This window comes from Hevea brasiliensis, chromosome 13 (assembly GCF_030052815.1).
Source record: "Hevea brasiliensis isolate MT/VB/25A 57/8 chromosome 13, ASM3005281v1, whole genome shotgun sequence".
NCBI classification, from domain to species: Eukaryota; Viridiplantae; Streptophyta; class Magnoliopsida; order Malpighiales; family Euphorbiaceae; genus Hevea; species Hevea brasiliensis.
This window is the reverse complement of record NC_079505.1, coordinates 9934184-9940310: the sequence shown is the minus strand read 5'-3', so window position 1 is coordinate 9940310 and position 6127 is coordinate 9934184. Positions and strand designations below refer to the sequence as shown.

The 6127-nt window shown below is 33.8% G+C and overlaps 1 non-coding gene across 1 annotated transcript; it reads right to left on the bottom strand.

Annotated features, from left to right (window-relative positions):
- Window positions 1-1971: 1971 nt before the first annotated feature.
- Window positions 1972-2078, bottom strand: LOC131172269 (small nucleolar RNA R71). Its single transcript, XR_009142751.1, has one exon. It is a non-coding gene; the product is annotated as a small nucleolar RNA R71 (small nucleolar RNA).
- Window positions 2079-6127: the final 4049 nt, after the last annotated feature.

The window sequence follows — 6127 nt, the reverse complement described above, 5'->3', positions numbered from 1 at the left end:
AATCCACATAAGGTATGTAGATTCAACACTGGGTCGTGTAGACAGAGATTTTAAAATAAAACTTGTTGAAAGTTTCAGGGACTTCAACATGTCCCATGTAGCTAATCGTGCAGAATCTAAAAGCTCCTCCTCTAAATCCACATGAGGCATGTTGAAAATAACTTAAATCAACATGGGGCATGAGGGATAACGCTGGCAGATTTGTTGACATGGAAAAATTTTATCTTTTCTCACCTTTTATGCCTTTTGTCTTTATCCCTTTAGAGACCATTTTTAGGGCAAAGCTTGAAGGGATATATAAGCATCATATTCTCATTTTTACTATAAGAAAAAAGAGAAAGAAAAATCAAGAGAAGAAGGAAAGAAGGAACCACGCTATTTTTACAAGAAGGCCACCTACAGAGTGACATTTCCAGCTTCCAATTTCAGATATTAAGATTCTCTTCTTATGGGTTCTTTTATTTTAGTCTTATTTTCATGTTTTCTTGCTTTATTTCATATTTTCTACTTGTAAATACAAGCATGAGTAAGTAGATACTTAATATTTCAGAGTTTGGTGTAATTATTTAAGTTTTATTTGTAGATTTGGACTGGTTTTTAACGAGATTTTAGTATATATAAGCTTTGATTCTTATCTTGTGTGCTTATTTACATACCCATTATTGGTATCCTTTGGGTTTTATTCTTAATCTTTGATTGAAAGATCGAGAGGTGAAAATCTATGATAGATAATCAAGATAATGAACTTAATCACCTAGTATTAGAAATAAACTAGTGGGTTAAGAGGAATTTCAAGTTGATTAAAGTGCTTAAAGGGTTTTGGGTAATTAAACATCGCATGAGAATAGAGTTTAGTTTCTTGTAGAGAACTCTTTAGTTTGCTTGAAAGAGAAATTAAAGGAAATCAGAATCAACTTCCTTCAAACTTTTATTTCCCTTAATCTTGGTTTTGCCTATCCAAATCCTAATGAAATTTACTTCATGAACCTCAACTCTGGAATCAATTTTGCCATTAATTAATTAAATCTTTAGTTACTAGCTGAAATTTTAGTAAATTAGTATAGTGTTTAAAAATTTAATTACTTTTTTTTATTATAATTCCCTTATTTTCTCAATTTAATTTGCTGCATCTCTTACTTTACTTTTTGACACACATTATCAATAGCCCAAATAATCGTAATTTTTATAGTTTGGTACTCAAACAACAAATCCTTGTAGAACGATATCTTTTCTTTACTACTTGAACAACCCATATACTTGCGGAATACGCATCAAGTTTTTGACGCCGTTGTCGGGGATTTATTTTTATTTAATATTAGATGATTGATTGTTCGGTTAATTTGGGCATTTTATTTTTTATTTTAATTTCTTTTCTTTATCATTTTACTTTGAGATTTTCTTATTTTGGTTTTTCAAGTACCTATCTTTTTTATGAGAAGAACAAAAAGTGCAAAAATTGATTTAATTTTTGATCCTAAGATTAAGAAGACAGCTAAAACTTTGAGAGTAGAATCAAAAAGAAGGAAAGCTGAACATAGAATTGAAAGACAACAAGAGCAATAGCAAGAGCAACAAGTGATAGAAGCCATGGCAAACAACAATAACAACAGATCAATTAAGGATCATGCTTTCCCTAGTTTTGAAGATTTCAGACCGAGTATTACAAGGCCTAGAGTAGAAGCAAACAACTTTGAATTGAAGCCCTCACTTTGTCAAATGGTTCAACAATCACAGTTTGGGGGAGGTCCTACTAAGAGTCGACATGTGCACCATGCACATTTTCTTAAGATTAGTGACATACTGAAGATAAATGAAGTGTCAGATGATGTCATCTGGTTGAGATTAATTCCTTTTTCTTTGAAGGAGCGTGCTAGGGAGTGGTTGCATTCATTACCTTCGGGTTCAATAACTACTTAGGATGAGTTATCACAAGTTTTCTTGGCTCAATACTTTCCTCCTAGCAAGACTGCAAAATTGAGGAATGAATTAACTTCTTTCAGACCAAGGGATGATGAGAGTCTCTATAAAGCATGGGAGAGATACAAGGATCTTCAAAGGAGATCTCCACATTATGGAATCCCTAAATGGATGCTAGTTCAACATTTCTGCAATGGTGTTTCTCAAGCAATTAGAAGTATAATTGATGCATCTACAAGAGGGGATCTTATGGAGAAGTCAAAAGATGAGGCTTATTCAATATTGGATAAAATTGCTTATAACAACTATCAATGGAGCTGTGAAAGGAATGAAATGAAGAAGTCATCGGCTGGTGTATATGAGTTAGATGCCATGAGTATGTTCAATGCCAAATTTGATGCTTTGACAAGAAAAATAGATAAGTTAGGCATGAAGGTTGATGCATCAATTGGTGGATCTAGTCAGACAGAAGATGTTGGTATAGGAAATATGCATTATATCAATGATTTTCTTTCCTATGGGCAAGAGTTTAGAAATGAACAAGTTGATTTTGATGGGAATTATAATCAGAAACCAATTGGCAATCCTTTTTCTACTGCATATAATCTAGCATGGAGGAATCACCCTAACTTTTCTTGGGGAGTTCGACAAGGACAACAGCAGCTGAATTATCAACAACCTCCTAATTTCTAACAATAGCAAAATTTTTAACAAAACAGAGTACCACCTGGATTTCCACCATAAAGGAATCAAAATGCACCTGTTCCACAACCACCAGTTCAGTTTTCAAATCGAGATTCAATTTTGAAGTCTATGATGCATAATTTCTTAGCTGCTCAACAGAAACAAGAAAAAATGATTCAACAATTAACTTCAACGATAGATAAACTTACCACTCATAACAGGATGTTGAAAAATCAAATAGCTTAACAAGCAAGTTCTTTTAGCAAAGCACAAGGGAAACTTCCAAGTCAACCAAAGAATCCTAGAGAACAATGCAAGGCAGTGATCCTAAGGAGTGGGAAAATTATAGGAGACAAAAAAAAAAGATGAGGTAGAAGAGGAAAAGAAGAAAGAAGATGAAGACTAGAATGAATCTACTTCAAATCATGATGAAGTTAATGAGGAAGCAAATAAGAAAAAAGAAGTTAAAAAAGAAGAAGTGGAAAAGTATGTGCCTCCACCACCATATAAACCGCCATTACCATATCGTCAGAGGTTTCAAAAAGCAAAGCTAGATAAACAATTTGGGAAATTTTTGAAAGTTTTGAAGAAGTTATACATTAATATTCCATTTACAGATGCAATTTCTCAAATGCCCTCATATGCTAAGTTCTTGAAAGAAATTTTGTCAAACAAGAAGAGACTAGAAATTATGAAATTGTGGCATTAACAGAGGAGTGTAGTGCTCTCTTACAAAATAAACTCCCTCCAAAGTTGAAGGATCCATGAAGTTTCTCTATTCCATGTCACATTGGAGAGACAAGTATTGAAAAGGCATTTTGTGATCTTGGAGCTTATGTAAGTTTGATACCATTGACCATATGTGAAAAGTTAAAGGTAGCAGATTTAAAGCCCACCACTATTTCTTTGCAGTTAGTTGATAGATCTATCAAATATCTAGTGGGAATTTTGGAGAATGTGCCATTGAAGGTTAGAAAATTTTTTATTCCTGTGGATTTTGTAGTTCTAGAGATGGAGGAGGATGTAAGAACACCTATCATACTTGGAAGACCATTTTTAACTACTTCAGGAGCTAATATAGATGTGAAGAATGGGACATTAAAGTTAAAGGAGGGAGAAGTGGAAATAAAATTCAATTTATTCCAAGATTCTGAGGAATCTGCTATGGTAAATTCTTGCTATAGGGTAGATGTTATAGAAAATGATGCTGGAATGGAAGATATTAAGTTGGAAGGAAGTCAAATTACTCTTCATTCTCAGTGTAATCAGCATAAAGTGCAAAAGAAAAAGTCTCCTTTGCCATCTCCTTTTGATAAGAATGAAACTCCAAGAGTAAAACTCAAGGCTTCGTCCAAACAACTCAAAGTAGAAGGTTGATCTCAAGTTTGTAAGAACAATCTGCAAGGTGTGGTTGGGATTCTAAACAAAGCAACAGGTGCTTTCATAGTCAATGGGAAAAAGTTAAAGTACAAATTTATTGCAGCACCTGTGAAGAAGGGAAACAACACTTTCCAATTTCAACCACCATGAACTAAAAATGGGTTAAGCTAATGACCTTAAATTAGCACTCTTTGAGAGGCACCCTAAATTTTTTTTTTCTTTTTATAATTATTTTGTATTTCTTTTGTTTTATTTTGTTTTATACCCCCATTGAACTCAAATTTGACATAAAATTTTCTTTATGTCGATTAATGGTGATTTTTAAGCAAATGTGTATGTTGGATTAAAGGAATACGTGTTTAGGAAGTTTCTGAGCCTTATATTTATTTTCTATGATACATATTGTTTTTAACAAAGTCAAATTTGAACTAATTTGAGCTTTATGTCTGATTGCGGTAATATGGTGAAGTGGAAGGCCAGTTTTGTTTCCAAATTTTAAGAAAATTAGTGAGAAATATATGAAATTTCATGGTAAACAATAGCAATATGTTCTTGATTTTACAATTGGATATTATGCTTTAGGTAATTAATTTTTTATGTATTGCACTAAGATTGACGTATTTGCAATTGGATATTTTGTGAAATTTCTAGATACAATTTTACAGAATTTTGGTCATGTAAATAGTGTCTGTAGTAGAATTTTATTCCTTGTTCATGAATTTTCAATGCTAAGTTTGGGATTGATATGGGTGTTATTTCTTGTAGTGTGATTGCTAATGTGAATATTAGTTGAGTAATGTTTTAGTTTGTGCTTGGTGGATTTATGAATTTTAATTATTTTTAGTGATTAATTGGGTTTTAATTTGGTTTTGAGTGAAATTTTTGTGCCAAATTGTGTCTTGGGTTAAGTTTAAGTGTGTTTAAGGTCATGTTTTTAAGTTATATATCAAGTCATTTAATATTAGGTTCAACATGATGTATGCTGGGGGTAGTGTCACCATTAGATCCTATACTTGGCGCTTTAAATTGCTAAAAATGTAAAACCTGCATGCAAAGAGTTTCAGGGAGTCTCGCATGCCTCATGTAAAACTTTTTAAGACCACACGAGGCATGCTATTTTTCCCTTTATCCTAACATGCCTTATGTCATTCATCTCTTACCCAACCACACGAGGCATGTTACCCTATAACTATTCCCGTATGCCTCATGTCAACCCTTAGGTATATCATCACTTAAACCTTTGCCCTAGTTATTTTATTTTGTTTCACCTCATCAGCTGCACAACCCAAAGCTTCACTATTCGTTCCATGGTGCTCGCTAATCGAGCCTCTACCCATATACCCAAACTTCGAGCCCTAAAAATAGCTAGGAATAGTGATTTTTTTACCATAACACCAATTTTACACCACCTAATGCTACACCCGAAGTTCCCATTTCGACCCTAAATCCCCAAATTCCCAATACAAACCCTAATTTCCCACCTCGCCAATCCTCTCATTCTACCCCTATTCCAGTCAATATAACCTAAGAAACCACACCTTCCTCCTAGAAACAAACTAAATCCGCCCCTTCCACTGTGTATGAATCACGAAAAAGAAAAAAATCAGTTCCTAGCTCCTTTATTCCACCGAAATAGCCTAGGGTTGTTTCCCCATAGCCTGTCAATGCCAGGACCAATTTTGCTACACAAGGTCCTATTTCTCCACAAGTCTCTTCTACTCCAACTAGGGTTTAATCACCTCCACATCATTCCCCAACAGTATCTCAAACTGCTCCAATTATTCCTTAATCTGGCGAGAAGGTAAATTCATTTTACCTATGGACTTTTAGAGATGATGATATGAGGAAAAACTATGAGACACTTTCTAAAAAGAAAATTATGGCCACCAACATATTGATGAAGATAGTCTCAGGGAGATAGGGCTATATGAATCTGTTAGTGATTATTTGGAGAATGTAGGTTGGAGTGATTTTGCTAAAATTCAAGAACCTGTTTCGAAAAAACTGACATTTAAATTTCTAAGCTCACTGAAATTGGATTTCTAGCCCATGACCAATAACCATAAGGACACCATATCCTTTAGATGTTTAGGTTAGGATAGGGAGCTTGATACTGCTCAAGTAAATGCTTTATTTTGGTTTCAAT